This window comes from Microtus pennsylvanicus, chromosome 4 (genome assembly GCF_037038515.1).
Source record: "Microtus pennsylvanicus isolate mMicPen1 chromosome 4, mMicPen1.hap1, whole genome shotgun sequence".
Classification (NCBI taxonomy): Eukaryota; Metazoa; Chordata; class Mammalia; order Rodentia; family Cricetidae; genus Microtus; species Microtus pennsylvanicus.
This window is the reverse complement of record NC_134582.1, coordinates 104,957,384-104,974,006: the sequence shown is the minus strand read 5'-3', so window position 1 is coordinate 104,974,006 and position 16,623 is coordinate 104,957,384. Positions and strand designations below refer to the sequence as shown.

The window sequence follows — 16,623 nt, the reverse complement described above, 5'->3', positions numbered from 1 at the left end:
TATAGGTAAAATGCATGTTGTATGCTCAAGTGACAACTAAAAGAATAGTGAGAGAGTCACCAGGGGAGTAGAGGAACAGCAACATGAATTTAAAATGACACAAAAAAAGCCAACAGAAAGCAAAGGTTACCGTGAGGAGAAATGTCTTAGGGGAAGCGAACCTTTCAAGCTCTTAGGGTGTGAATGTCTCCACCAAAAGTCACGGTTCATTTTAATCCTCCCTGGGAAGTTCTAGGAGGTGGACAATTAAGAGATGACCATTTTGGGGTGAAAGGGGTGGGGGTTGGTGGGCTGTCACAGCAGTGACCTTGGCGTGCCGCGGCTCTCACTGGCCCTTGCTCTGTATCCCTGGTGGTGCTCTGCCTTGCCATGGCCAATCAGGAGGCCGTTACCAGGTACCAAGCCGACGCTGGTGCTGAGAAGCAAGTTTCTCAAGAACCAGGAGCTTAATTTACCTCTTTTCTTTACAAGGTGCTCAGGATGCAAGATGTGTCCGACAGGAAAGTGAATGGATGTGTTCCACCCTAGGAATAAATAAGAAAAGCTGCAGGATTATCTCAGTAAGAGTCAAACAGTGTTTGGTGAGTAGTTTTCATGTCTCTTGGTGGAATTCAAAGGAAAGTCCCCCTTTTAATAATGATATGTAGGAAGGAAGGATTGTTCAAAATGAGAACGAGAGAGAGAGAGAGAGAGAGAGAGAGAGAGAGAGAGAGAGAGAGAGAGAGAGCAGTTCTTTATCCTCTTGCCTCTTCCTCAGAGCTGTATTATAAGCCTTTGCCAGCAATGTGTCACCCACGGGTGCCTTCTTTAGGATAGAGAGCTGCAGAGCCATGGAGAAAGCACAGTTTAAATAAACGGCTCTGGGTGACTTGGAGGATAAGGGTGGATAGGACAGGGACTCCCTCCTCACCTGGATAGCGGCAGGTGTTTCTTGACTATGAATGGAACGTGTCACTTCCAGAAAAACAAAATGACAGCATTTCTGGAACGTAGTAATTTTTACAAAAGTAAAAATCTGAGCTCTGAAAGCCACCTCCAGTGACTATGTGGTGTACAGTAGCACAGTATGTCCCGGCTTCCTAGTAGAGACACTGTAGACAGTAGCACTCACCATGGAGACTGGAAATGGCTCATTTTGTCCTGTTGGCACAGCTATCCATTCCCATATAAAGGTCTGCTGTGCGCTTGGATTCACAGTGTGTTCTGGAAATAAGAAATATGGTCTCCCTTGTTGTTCTCCTTTATCCAAACTTCCTAGGCAGTCATTTATCATTTGTTCATTCATTTATGATTTTGTCTACGTAACCCAGGCTATCCTCGAACTCCAGATCCTCCTGCTCCATCCTCTCATGTACAGGAATTCACTTATGGACCGCCACACCCCTTTTCAAAGTTATTGCACATCTCTCTAGAAAATTAAGATGAGTTTATTTTTCTATGACTAACCTTTGAAAACCATGGGCAGTAGGATAGCTAAGGGAGCCAAGCCTTGCTGCCAACCCTGGTTACCTGAGTCTAATCCCTGGAACCAACATGGTAGGGGAGGAAGAAACAACTCCTAAACATTGTTCTCTGACCTCCACATGTACATCTTGATGTGAAACTGCATAACACACACACATACACACACGCACGCATAAGCACACACCACACACACCCCTTGTCAAAAATTTCAAAAGACAGATGTAACAGTAAGGGAAGTGAGGAGGCAAGAACTTCTGGAAAGAAGGCACTGGAGAAGAGCACCCACAGACATGGAATTTTAGTCAGGGTTCTTTAGAGGAGCAGAACCAAGGGATGAATATATATAAATATATATTCATATATGCATACATATATATTCATACATACATACATACGTGTGTCATTGATATAACCACATCTGAGGTGCTCAGAACCTTGACTCAAACCTTTAGCTTGGGCCTCCACTGTCGGGTTAGTCTCAGAATAGAAGTCTCTCCCTGAAGGGTGGTGACTGGTAGTCACTCAGTCCACAGGCAGGGTATCTCAGTGGCTACAATCTGATTCTGGGAATCACAAGGAAAGCTTGGGAATGCTGGCTCTACAGGCAGCTGGTTCTACAGACAACAGAAACAACAGAACACACGCTACTCTGCGGCGAGAGGGGAGGTCACGCAAACGAAAGGTGGCATGATCTTCCTTCTGAAATACCTCTTCGAATCTGGGCTCTTTCCTAATTTGTGGCAAGTTAACACTAAAGCCGGCCATAAGATGGGGCATTCCCATAAACTCTTTGTGGGGGCTACATAGTTTACATCCTCTAGTGGTGAAAAGACTCCGTTAAAGTGCATGCTATGCAAACATGAAGAATTGTGTTCCACAGCACCCAGATAAAACCCTGGGGTTATGATATGTGCCTGTATCCCAACTGCGGAGACAGGGGGCGCCCTGGAGCTCATTGACAAGCCAAGCTAGCTTAACAGATGAACTCCACATTCAGTAAGGAACCCGGTCTCAAAGATCTAAGGTGAAAGTGATTGAGGAAGATGACCAATGTTACTCTGACCTCTCTGCATACAGTCACAGGTACACGCGCGCGCGCGCACACACACATACACACGAGTTGTAAATAAAAGTGTTTCTACTGATGACCTGGTTTCCTAAGGTCTCACACCTTCCCTGGCCCCTGCTTCTATTAGTGAGTCCACAGTCCCCCTCCAGAGGAAAATAATGCCTGTCCCAAGCTGAGGCATTTCTCCTCTCCTCTTCCTCTTCTTCTCCTTCTATGCTGCTCTGACATATTAGAAAAAAATTAAACTAATCTTTTGATTTCTCTTCCAGACAAACTAATAGGCTAGTATTTATCATCTTTGAAATATTATGCTTTGAAAACTGCTGTGATTTCAACTGGTAATTATTGCAATTGAAAATTATTTCTGTTATGTAAATAAACACTGGCAACATCTGCATTATGCGATGTAATAGAAAATATACAAGTTGAAAATAAAATGACAAAGTTGCTGGGACTCAAACCTGGGCTGGCGGCAAAGGCAGCAAGAGCTAACCGCTGAGCCACCTCTCCAGGCTGATTTGTGTACTGGGGACAGTGGCCAAGCTTGCCATCCAGGGCAGGCTGTGTGGCAGGTATCTTCCCTGATGAGCCATCTCGCCAGCACCGTATACTATGTTAGCAATAAAAGAGCAAAGACAAATGACAAAATAAAATAGCTGTCCAGACTTCTAGGGATAATTCCTTTGGGCTCAATGACCCATTTTAATTTGATCGGGCTGAGGGCTTTGGGAGACCGCAATGAGCCGAAATTGCCGGTAGGTGGCGGAAGAGCACCACACGGCAAGGCTTGCGCTCTTTGAATCTGTTAGGCTGTTGGTTTGCAACAACTCACAGAGAAGCAAGCACTTCTCCCTGGGTGCACCTGGGGTGGGGAGGGGGAGAGACTTCCAGCAAGTTCCGGGGATCACTTGTTTTTGTGGGAAACCACCTAAGGCATTCATGTTACATCTTGCAAAGCGGGGCATCAGTGAGAGCATAGATGTCTTCATTCCTTCCCCCTTCCAAATTGAGGATTCACTGTCAGGAGAATTAAAAATAACAAAACAATAAACCAGATTGTATATTTGTTTTCTGAATCAAGGTGCTGCCATGTAGGCTGGGAGGTGTTTATTTCCCATGTAAACTGTGAGAAACAATTGTAAGAAGGAAGGGGTAATTTTCTAACTTGCCTTAGAGAATAGTCTCTGTTTTGCCTTATTAGATAAAGCCACGTTTCGTCTTATCTTTTGGGTCTTTTCCTTCTCCTGCCTGCTTTTCTAATTGTGCATCTGAGAAACTAGGGATCAAACCAAGTCCTATTAAAATGTCTCTCCGTGGACATTCTGCCCAGGAAATACACAAAGAAATCTAGCCTCCTTGTCTAGGTGGTTTTTGACAATTTGACACAAACCTAGACATTATTTGGGAAGAGTAACCTCAACGGAGAAAATGCCTCCATCAGACTGACTGTAGCCTAATCTTTAGGGCATTTTCTCCCTTAATGGTTGGTGTGAGAGGATTCGGCCCAGGGGGACGGTGGTCCTGGAGAGAACAAGGAAGCAGGCTGAACAAGCCACGGAAACCAGAAAGTGATGTTCCTCCACGGGCTCTACTTCATCCTGCTTCCAGGTTCCTGCCTTGAGTTTCTGCCCCAATGGCAGAGTGAGACCTGAGAGTGTGTGATGAAATAAACCCTTTCCTCCCCACGTTACTTTTCAGAATGTTTTCTCAAGGGGATAGAAACCCTATAGCATTCCTCTGGTGAAGAACAAGCCGGCCCTCTCCTCTTGCAACATTCCTCAAACAGTGAAACTCTTGTTTCTTTTCTCTTCGTCTTTCCTTTGAGAAAAGATCTCATGGAGACAAAAATCTTACTAGGTAGCTCAGACTGACTTGGAACCCCCAGGACTTCTCCTGTTCAGTTCCCTAGGTACCGAGGTGACCAAAGCCTGGGTTTACAGTCACCGTGCCTTACTTGAAAGGTTGAGATGTAAGGGTGGATTCTTACTTTGTGCTCAGCCCCCGCCCATAGGTGGTCAGGAAGTGGGGTTTTTTGTTTGTAAACCAAGCGAGGTGGTGTGGCCACGGATATCACACCCTCAAAGGGCACAGTCCCAAGAGGCCTTGTGTTGGTGATCATCTGATACTTGGAAGGAGGGCCCTGCCCAGCAGTCTACCAGAGTGAATATTTTCATTTCAGGAAGGTCCTCCTCAGTGTAGATCTGTGAAGACTTGGGTTCACAGAAAGAGCATTTATGGAGCCTTCATTTCAGGAGCCGTAATTGACTTGGGTATCCAGGCCCTGGGCAACAAGGAAAGAACTTTATTTCTCTTGCAAGAAAAAACCCTAGGGCCACACTGAGCTGCCTTCCTAAAATAGGTCAGATTCTTGCAAGGCCAGTCAGTGAAGCGATGTTTCTAGGGACCGCAGGCCAGTGTTTCCCTGGAAAAATTAATTCAAGTATCAGTGGTTGGTTTCACAAGCCAAGAACAAGCATCCCATTGCCCTCTGGGTGAGCAGATGCTATTAAGTATTAGGTTCAGCTAGACGTCCGAGCCACAGTGACCAAGACTTTGGCACAATTAGAACAGCAAGTCGCAGCTGCCCTCCCCAACCAATTCAAGTCCCACTAGGCCCGGCACGTCTCCATGGCACTTATGGCAGGAATTGCTATCATTATGTTAGCCTTGCCTACAGTACACAAAGTGTTCATGAAGCCAGATCCGCTCCAATACCGTTACCCAGAGAGTGTGGCTTCTGTGAGCCTGTTCCAGAAGAGACCCATTCTGAGCTTAGGATTTCCTTTCCCCATCAAAAGAACAGAGCTCCAAACTTCAGTCACGACTCTCAAGAGTGACTTAGGACAGGAAAGAGGCAGTGACGAGAAACAGCGCTCAGAGTAAGAAAAAAAAAAAGGCTGCACTGGAAAACTGAAAAAATAAAAGGAGGGATTTCTCTCAGGGCAAAAATTCAGACTAGACTGTAGCTTTGCAGAGGTTGTCAGACAAAGCAAAAACTGCGTAGGAATAAAACTGCAAACACCCAAAGCACAGCCCTGCTCGGAAACAAACTTCCTCCTCAATCCCCGGAGAGGAGTGACTTTATAGAGAGGAGGATGGAACTGGATCGCCAGAGAAAAGCAAACACTCTAATCTCAGCACAGGCATCCATATCTGTCACATTCTCGTCAGCTTACACTGGAACGAAAGGGCAGTTCTCATAGGCGCACACGCATGGCTTTTGGAGCTTGCAGTGCACAGACAGCCCAACTTTAAACAATTTGATTTGTAATTTTTGAGCTTCATGATGCAAGGTGTGCTCCTACTCTATCTCTCCCTCTCATAACACTTTTTGATAGTCAACACTTTGTTAGCTGGGGTTCATGCTAGCGGTCTGCTCAGCTACAGGCTAACTCAGTCATAAGGGAGACAGGCTAAGCTCTTACATCCCACTGGTTAATTCTATTGTTTGTTTTGATATGAGGTCTTACTCTGTACCCCCGATTGGCCCAGATATCTCCATATAGGCCAGGTTGGCCTTGAACTTGCAGTGATCCTCCTGGCTCTATGCCTTGCCTACTAAGTTAGCAGCCACAAAGTGCCACACTCAACTTGCGTTTGTATCATGTCTTTAGAAATGAATTCCTAACTGCCAGTACATTCATGGCACTGTAACCCGTAACAAGGGAAGACACATCAGGGTCACCGTGAGGGACCTGAGTCTCATTCCAGACACGGTTTTCACAGCATCAGAACCTGAAGCACCTGAGGTGGAAGAAGACAGGTGACTCTGATTCTTCAGGGACCTGCTTCAGCACAGGCATGGCTCTGTCTTTATGGGTCAGACGAAAGTGAGACCTCTTGTCCCTCTGTTTGCTGTGCACCTTCTTCCCAACTGCTCCCCCTCCAGCCCCACCTAGTACCCAGTGCTCCTTTCTTCCTTTGCACCCCAAGCTTCCCCAACCTCTCCATCCTGTACCTTCTACACCCATCTCTCCTTTTCTGAACCCCAGGGCACCAGGCCCCTGAACACCTGCTCAATAACCAGGCAAGGAAAGTGAGTTGGTCTTGACCATTGGCTCTGGAGGTCAGGGACAGCGTGTTGTATCCCGTTGTCACACTGCCTGATCCAGCCACACTTCCCAGAGCTACTTATTAGTAACAGCTAAGATGGACAGAGTCCTATTGCGTACCAGGCATTCTGCATTGCACACAACATGCACGGATTCTGTCAAAATGTAAATGTTTCTGTTATCCTATTTCTGCCCCAAGAAAACAAAGTCACAGAGAGAGAGTTACCTTGTGTGGCCAAGGTCAGACCACCTTTTTGGATCCAGAATTTGTAATTGTATTTTCCTACATACAAAGTAGGCTTCCCTTGTGCCCTCCCATGGCACCATCAAGGGATGGAGGAAGGGGCTCTGTTGACCTTATGTGTTCCCAGGACCTTTGCAAGGGTTCGCAGCAAGTTTGTAACCTGTACCCTGTGTGACCAGATCTGTGTTTTGCAGGAAGAGCCCCTAGCTCCCAGCAGTGGTTTGAGAGGAATTGGGGACAGATGATTAAGAACCATCGAATGGTTCCCTCCTCCCCCATCCCATGCCTGCTGACTTCCCCCCAGGGAGGATCCTTTTCTCTCCTAGATAAGCGGTTGGGTTTTAAAGATGCATTTTGGATATTTTCTTTTCCCAGCTGTGGCAGCAACAGCTTGGATGCTTCAGATTCTTGGTGCTTTCAAAGTTGGGTTATGTCAACAAGGCGTCCTCTGAGGATATTAAAGAGCATGAAGGGGTTTTACTGAAGCATGAATGTGAAGTAATATCATAACTTCCAAATTATTAACATTAGGTAACACGAATACTCAATTACAGTACAGATGGCTTACTTTTATCCACAGGTTTCAGACAAAAATGCAAAACTTTTTACAGATTTATTTTGTTTTAAAAATTATGTATATGTGTGTGCAAGTGTGTGTGCGGGTGCCCTTGGAGTCCAGAAGAAGACATTGGATCTTTTGGAGCTGGAGTTGCCTGTGGTTGTGAGCCACCCAATGTCGATGCTGGGAAATGAACTTGGATCCTCTGCAAGAACAGCAACTGCTGTTAACCACCGAGGCATCGCTCCAGCTCCCAAATGCAAATTATTTTTAAAATAAAATGAATTTACATGTCACCCTTGCCGCAGCGGTCATGATCATCTCCGTCATGCCAATTTTCGTGTTAGTGCAGCCTGAGTAAGCATGAACCCAAACATTTTAACATTCACTGTGTTATTTAATTGTCAGGGCCTGGGGAGATGGCTTACTTGACAAGTCGTTGCTGTGCAAGCCTGAAGACCTGAGTTCAGATCCTCAGCGCTCATATGAAGAGACACCTGTAGTGGTGCACACCTGTAATGTCAACATGGGAGAGACGGAAAGGTCCTTGGGTTTGCTGGAAAGCCAGGCAAACGGAACATGAGTGCCAGGTTTAGTAAAACACCATTTCTCAAAAACTAGAGAGAGACTGATGAAGACACCTAATATTGATCTCTGGCCTTCATACACATGCACCTCTCTCTCTCTCTCTCTCTCTCTCTCTCTCTCTCTCTCTCTCTCTCTCTCTCACACACACACACACACACACACACACACACACACACACACACAGAGAGAGAGAGAGAGAGAGAGAGAGAGAGAGAGAGAGAGATTATTTAATACCAAAACAGTCCCACATAAAATAGGTGTTTAGTAATCATTACAGCTCATCCATGTTATTTAGTTCCATTGAGTCTCTGCGCCCTGGACTCAGAATAAGATGGGGGTCTCCTGCCTCATGACATCACTGGGAGGAAGCAATGGCAATGCTTAGTCCAGTGTCTGAAATGAGGCTGAAGCTCAAATAGGGTTTGCTCTTCCTGGTTTACATGTGAAGAACTCGAGACCCAAAGACATCATCTTTTCTCAGATCCCACAGCCAATGCCAAAACCTCCCAGGGAAAACCACTAGCCACCCGGCTTTATTGCCTTTTTATACCTGTCGGCTCAAATAAGTAAGTTAATTAATTGCTCCAATTATGTTTTGTTCTTTTGTGCTATATTGTGTCAAGATCCACACAGTCAGAACATAGAGTCCTGAAGATCAAAGCCAATTAACCCATTCCTCACCTACCTCTTCGCAATACACAAGAGACGAGGATGGAGAGGCTATGGACGAATTTCTGTAAACTGATATTCCCTCCAAACCAAACCATTCCCTCCTGGAGGAAGGAGGTCCTCATGGGATACAGGAAGTCAAGGTCTGAGTCACCACATGCTTGGTGGGACTTCTCAGTGCTGTTCTGCTGGCTAGTCACCCATGCTCCTGCAAATAACCCCAATAAATCCATGGGTTTATGAAGTTACATTGTTTCTTTAGTCTGGTGACCCATCTTGGGTGAAGACATCGGTTCACATCTTCCCAGAAAAAAAAAAATCCCATGCAAAGAATGAATTCGAGCACCACTGTCAGTAGCTCTCCTTAGAGTGAGCTCAAGTCCTCCTGTGGTTTCTCAAACCAGTCTTGGCCCATTGTAATCTCTTCTTTATAATTGTTAATAATGACTACCTTTGTTAGGGTTACTATTGCTGTGATGAAACACTGTTACCAAAGCAACTTGGGGAAAAAAGGTTTATTTTCTCCATTACTGAAGGAAGGCAGAATAGGAACTCAAAAGGGCAAGCACCTGGAGGCACAAACTGATGCAGTGGCCATGGAGGGGCACTGCTTACTAGCTTGCTCCCCACCGCTTGCTCAGTCTGCTGTTTTATAGAACCAAGTACCACCACCCCAGGGATGGTCCTACCCACAATGGTCTGAACCCTCTCCTATCAATCACCAATTAAGAAAATGCTCTACAGGCTTGCCCACAGCCCAATCTTATGGAGACATTTTTTTCAACTGAGGCTCCTTCCTCTGTGATGATGCTAGCTTGTGTCAAGTCGACACAAAACTAACAAGAACAGTGTCCCTTCCATTCTGCGAATGTCTTGGTCTTACACTGCTGCTTTGCCGGTGGCAGCAGCATCGTTAGCAGACAAGGGCAGTGTGTTCATGTCTCTCTGCTTCTTAGCCCTCTTGGCAGCCGTGTCTTGCTCACTTGGGGTTCTTTTTCATCTTGTTTTGTGGGTGGCTTTACACGGCAACCATTTCTCCTTAAAATGATCCTCCCGCCCACCTGCTCTAGTCTTCCTTTCAGATGCTCAACCGAGGCACGAAGGTTGGAGATGAATAATTGGGAGTTCTGGGCCCCAGTCTGCAGACTGGTGATCTCACCTTCTGGCTGGTTTATCACTGTAGCTCCCCCAGAGCACAGAGTGCCCATCTGCAGACCGGAAGAGTAGGCTGGACCTCTCAGGGTTACAATGTAACGCTTGAAAAATGTCAGCTCCCTGTTAGTCACATTATTCACCCTTTGTGGGGACAATATAAAGAGATCATAAAAGAGTCCCGCCCACAGGGCAAATGTCCTGCCTAGTTTTATTAAAGTTGTCCTTGTTAGTCACCATGCCCCTGACGCATGACTTAGAGTCCGTGCACAATGATGCTGTTGCACATGGATGGGGGGCATGGCTGAAGGCTGCACTTCCTGTGTTACTAAAGGGACAGCTATTGGCCTGATTTGAGAATAGCCATGCCAGCTCCCCAATACATCAAGCCTTAAGGGGCTCCCCTGCTGCTGCCACATGACCTTCTTCTGACCTCTAAAAGTAGCTCCTACATCTCAGCACCCTTAAGTTCTCCCCTAGCTCCTGAAGGAATCCTAAGACAACATCTCCCCACCCTGCCTACTTCCCAGGGCAGCTGGGGCTCATCTTTCTCTGTCTGCGGTGCCTCCTCCCCTAGAATGCACGGCTCTCCTAGTTATGGTGTTGGTGATGTGGACCTTGGAAAGCACAGGGAGCAGATGTCAGTTTCTCCTTTCTGACTGCCCTTCTCTCAGTTCCTTTGCTGAAAACCACCCCACCCCCAGAACACACGCGATTAGATGGGGGTTGGCCCTTCTCCCTCCAGTCTTTGGTACCCACTGAAGTCTTATCCATCAGTCATAGTGAGTGGTCCATGGATAGCCACATGCCTCAGGTGCCAAACAGAAATGATGCTGAGATTTGAACTGGGGTGAGAGGGAAAGAGCTGCCCTCTCCTTGGAGGCTGAGAAGTGAGCAGGTGCTGCGGGAGGCCATCTTTGTTCTCCGGAGATGTAGCCAACTCAGTGGCAAGAGGGCCTGACAAATGGAAGAGTTCTGGCACCTAATCTCTCTGTGCTTCCAGCCAGTCTGTGGGGCTTAGCGAGCCAACCAGAGCCTCTTTCATGCCCATCCTGCTTCATGTTTCTGCCACATGGAAGTCCCAGTTAAAGCGACAAGAAAATGTGTTATCCTTTGCAGAAGGGCTGCCTTTTAACACTAGGTAAGTCTTTAGCGCCCCCAAAGATGGATGTGTACAACAGAGGCCCTGGAGGGGTGGTATAGCCATCCGGTTAGGGTCAGACACCCCACCACCACTCCTTCTCAGCCTGCTGGCCAATTGCAGAATCCCTCACAAACTCCATTGTGTATAGGCATCACATTTTCGTTTGAAATGAGCTAGAAACTAGAGATGCTCAAACCCCACCTTCCAAGGAGCACCTCATCTGCCTCGTCCTGAGACTGGTCCAGATCAAAGATTGTCCCCATTGACCCAAAGAAGTTCGTGGCTTGGATCCAGCCCTGAGGAGGCCCCTGGGGGAGCACCGTTCTCCCAATAGTTTCAGCTCCTACCCTGCAGTTAGAATTAGGAGCCTCACAAGGAGAGGGTCAGCTGAGCCGAAGTTGTGCCCTAGAAATGCCACCTCTCATCCCGCCTCCGAGCTCAACCTTCTTGCCCTGCATTTCAGACAAGCATGCCCATGGCAGCAAGAATTCAGCTTTTTCTTTATTCTTTTCTTTCTTTTTTTTTTAGAGTTAAAATGGATTTTCAGGCATAAGATGCTAAATTCTGAGGATCTGATGTAGAGGGTGATCATAGCTAGCAATAGTAGATACATAACAATTCGCTAAATGATTAGGTCTTCAATGTTCTTAACATCCCAAACATAAAGGTGGAGAGTGTTAACTACCTTAACTGTGATCATTTCACAACATGCACACACATCAAATCATATCATACCATTAGTTCATAAAAACATACATGTGCTTACACCTGACAAAGCAAAGGAGAGGAAACCATAGACATGTATGGGTAAGTAAATAAGACGGCTGCAGAGATCTGTTTGCTGACCGACTATGTCTTTGAAGATACACAGTTAGCTGCTGTTCTCTTCACAATGACGAGACATCTGGTAGAAGCAACTTATGGAGAAAAGGGTTTGTCTGGGTTTGTTTCTAGGGTCGGAAGGCTGGTAGTGGGAGTGTGACGTGACCGGCCACATAGCATCCACAGTCCAGAAGCAGAGAGAGTTGAGCATCCCACTTGTCCCTTCCTTTAAAAAAGAGGCTAATAATTTATTACTGTTATTATTATTGATTTATTTAGTTTTATTTTATGTGCATATATATGTGCCTGTACGTATGTGCTCCACATGTGTGTCTGTGTGCCCTCAGAGATTAGCTAGGGTGTCAGATTCCCTGGAACTGGAGCTACAGATAGTTGTGAGTGGCCTGATGTGGGTGCTGGGAACCGAATCCCCACCCACGGCAGAAGCAGCAATGTTTTTAACAACCGAGACTTTCTCCAGTCTCCTGCCCTCTCACCTTTTAATCGGTGTGAGACCCAGCCCAGGGACTGGAGTCTCCCTCACCCAGATTAGATCTTCCCATCTTAGTCAGACCTTCCTGGAAACGCCCCTTTACACACCCAGCAAGGCGTCTCCTAGGTGATTTTAAATCTCATCCAGTGGACAGAGATGATTTACTATTGCAAATGCATGTGTATGTGCTCACATGTGCTGAGTATTTGTACATACATATTCATGTATGTGAACAGATACAATCTAGGAATAAATATGAAAGTTCTCTCTCAGCCGGAAGTGGAAATAGAAAGGGGATGGGGGGCATCAATGATTCAGTCACAAGCCAGACCAATTAAAACCATAAAACAGTAACAGCAGCCCGGAGGGTAGGACTCCTAACAACCTCTTGGTGGATGTGGCCCACAGGGGATGAGGGAAGAGACAGGATCAAATCTCCACGGATACAAAGGCTTTTCCCTTTGGGAATTTTTTTTATGTTCACTCGTGGATTTCACCGAGTTCAGGTCCAGCCCAGGGCTGTAGGATTGCAGGAAGGCATCCAACAGAGCTCTGAAAGAAGGATCCCCGCATGATGCATTCAGGTGATGCTGGGGAAGCCTAAGTGGGAAAGGAGCCTGCAGTCTTCCAAGTTCAGCCCCAGCCCAGCAGAGGAGCCTGTGAGAGCACATTACAGCTTTGAGAATTTCTAAATGGAGGAGCTGGGCTCTCAGACTCCCTCCCTGGCAATTGGCTCTCTCCGGGAAGGCCTGCCCGGGGGGTGGGGGGGGGGAGGCCATACACTCCCACCCTTCTGGCCTTCTTGGTGTGAGCTGAGATTCTAAGAGATGGAAGACAGAAATATAAGAGCACAGAGGGAGCTCATGGGTACAGAATCGGAAGTGTGGAAGGTCCCTCAGTTGCTGTGGCTGGAGTGTGAGGTCCCCCATCCGCGCCTGCATTGGAACACCTGGTCACCATCTTGTGGCGCTCTTTTGGGGGACTGTGGAAACTTCGTGAGATAAATCACACAGGAGGGAGGCGAGGATGATGCTCACCTCTGGCTCCTGCCTGAGCTCTTTGCTTCCTCATCGATGAAGATTTGACAAGCCAGGCAGGGTCTTCCACGGCCACAGCTGCTGTGCCTTTCCCACCATGCTGGACTAAAGCCACAAGCAAATTAGATCCGTCCTCAAAGCACAGTGGCAAGCAACAACACTGGAATGAGCAAAATGAAGTTCTAGACTAGTCACAAGGATGGCTGGGCAGGTAAGTACACAAGTGGCAATGATTGTCTAAGTAGACAGGTGATATGTAGGTAGTCCGATAAGTGATAGATGCAGGTAGATAGGAATATAGATACACAGAGGGCAAATGATGGATAGACGGCAAGTAGACAGATGATCTCTACATGGGTAGGTAGATACATAGACAACAGATGATGGATACACAGATAGAACGTAAATAGTTTATAATGCACAATTGGCTCACATAATTATGGAGGCTGAAGTGCCAGAGGTTCAGGAAAGACAGTGTTGTAGTGAGGCCACACCCAGAGGCCCAGAAGCCAGGAGCTGGGCTGTCCACCTCTTTGTTCTGATCAGAAATGGGTTGGCCGATGCCATGTGTGCTGGATGATGCCACGCGTGCCAGTGGGAACGTATCTTCTTTACTCAGTCTATTGACACACGTGCTAATCTTCTCTGGAAATATCTTCATGGACATCCTGCTTTGTGAGCTGCATGGGCAGCTGTATCCGCTGATAGACAAATCGACGATCACAGTGCCCATCAAACCACCACAAAATAGTACAAACTGCACAGTTGCTGGGCTCCACCACTACAGGAAGATGAAACAGCCTAAAAGACAATGAGTGTTTCTTTGAAGATTTATACCATCCCCTCCCCCGCCATAACATCCCCCATCACCTCCCCATGCCATCCTTCCTTCATTACCTCCCTTCTGCAAACACCTCCCCCATCTCCTTCCATCTCCTCCCTCAGTTTCCCTAGGCATACCCTCCCGCCTTCACTCCTGCCAACAGTGCCCTTGTCCCTCTCCTGTGCTGTCACTCCTGACTCCATCACCACCACCCCATGCGTCCTTGGCTTCCCCACATAAGCTGGCTAGTTTTATGTCAACCCGAAACCAGATCTAGTCATTTTTGAAAGGGTGAACTGACCTCACCAGATTGGCCTATGGGCAAGTTTGTGTTGTGTTTTCTTGAGTGATGATTGTGTGGGAGGGCCCCCGCTCACTGTGGGCGGTGACGCTTGTGGTCTGGTGGTCTTGCTATAAGAAAGAAGGCTGAGCAAGTCTCAGAGGACAAGACAGTAAGCAGGGGTCTTCCAGGATCCTTGTTTCATTTCCTGCCTCCAGGTTCCTGGCCCGATGTGCCTCAGCAATGGACTGTGCTGTGGAACTGTAAGATAAAAATAAACCCTTCCCTCCCCAAGTTGTTCTGGTCACGTTTATCACAACCTAAGACATCACACATACAGTTTACCTCTCCATGGCTGGGGCCACCTGCCTCTGAGCACAGGCGGATGAGGTTTTCTCTCCGGGGCTTGGTTGAAAGACTGAATCATCTTTAATCTGGTTTGGACAGGGGCACTATGGAGTAGAAGCATCTTTAATCTGGTTTGGACAGGGGCACTATGGATTAGAAGCATCTTTAATCTGGTTTGGACAGGGCACTATGGATTAGAAGCATCTTTAATCTGGTTTGGACAGGGGCACTATGGAGTAGAAGCATCTTTAATCTGGTTTGGACAGGGGCACTATGGATTAGAAGCATCTTTAATCTGGTTTGGACAGGGCACTATGGATTAGAAGCATCTTTAATCTGGTTTGGACAGGGGCACTATGGAGTAGAAGCATCTTTAATCTGGTTTGGACAGGGGCACTATGGACTAGAAGCATCTTTAATCTGGTTTGGACAGGGCACTATGGATTAGAAGCATCTTTAATCTGGTTTGGACAGGGGCACTATGGATTAGAAGCATCTTTAATCTGGTTTGGACAGGGGCACTATGGACTAGAAGCATCTTTAATCTGGTTTGGACAGGGGCACTATAGAGTAGAAGCATCTTTAATCTGGTTTGGACAGGGCACTATGGATTAGAAGCATCTTTAATCTGGTTTGGACAGGGGCACTATGGATTAGAAGCATCTTTAATCTGGTTTGGACAGGGCACTATGGAGTAGAAGCATCTTTAATCTGGTTTGGACAGGGGCACTATGGATTAGAAGGTAAGACCGGCAATGGGGTTGACTGGACTTGTGTCCAATGGAGTGAAGAAAATTCAGCCACAGGCAGAAAAAAGATAATAGACTTATTATTAAAAGCATCCTAATAGCTAATTATTAAGTTCTAGCTATGCATCTGCACAGCTTCCACAGGAATGGATCCATCCATATAATGGGAGGAGAATGACTCCTGCAACTTGTCCTCTGACCTCTACATGGGTATCATGGTACAACACACACACACACACAGACACACACACACAGACACACACACAGACACACACACACAGACACACACACACAGACACACACACAGACACACACACAGACACACAGACACACACACACAGACACACACACACAGACACACACACAGACACACAGACACACACACACACAGACACACACACAGACACACAGACACACACACACAGACACACACACAGACACACACACACACAGACACACACACACAGACACACACACACAGACACACACACACAGACACACACACACATAGACACACACACACAGACACACACACACAGACACACACACACAGACACACAGACACAGACACACACACACACACAGACACACAAACACACAGACACACACAGACACACACAGACACACACACACAGACACACACACAGACACACACACACAGACACACACACACACAGACACACACACACAGACACACACGCAATGTGTTTTCAAGGAGATTAATCACATGTGGCCCCTTACCACAGTCCTACAGGGAAAAAAACTCGTGACTGTCATCTAACCATGGATAGTAGGACAGTGTGAATGTGATCTCTCTCTCTCTCTCTCTCTCTCTCTCTCTCTCTCTCTCTCTCTCTCTCTCTCTCTCTCTCTCTCCTTTTGCACATACTCAGAACTGCCTATTTCTGAGAGCCTGGTCTCAATCTGAACTCAGCATATGCTGCAGGAAGCCACTGTCCAGCTCTTGCACCCAGCTCACCCTGACACTGCGATCGCCACTGAAAATTACAGGAACCTCTGGCTATGGCGAGGAGCAAGGGAGCAATGCCTGGGAGGAACTCACAGCTCTGGGGCTGTATTTTAGACGTGGTTTGCATGGTTCCACAATGGCTTATGTGTTGAAAATACCT

The 16,623-nt window shown here is 46.9% G+C and overlaps 1 protein-coding gene across 1 annotated transcript in view; it reads left to right on the top strand.

The window, feature by feature from the left end:
- The window catches only part of LOC142848244 (cytidine monophosphate-N-acetylneuraminic acid hydroxylase), a 95,171-nt gene extending 87,111 nt beyond the window's left edge, over positions 1 to 8,060 (top strand). The window contains exon 16 of the mRNA XM_075970032.1: positions 472 to 8,060. The gene's annotated coding sequence lies outside the window, so the exon portion shown is untranslated. The remainder of the gene's footprint in view (positions 1 to 471) is intronic.
- Positions 8,061 to 16,623: the final 8,563 nt, after the last annotated feature.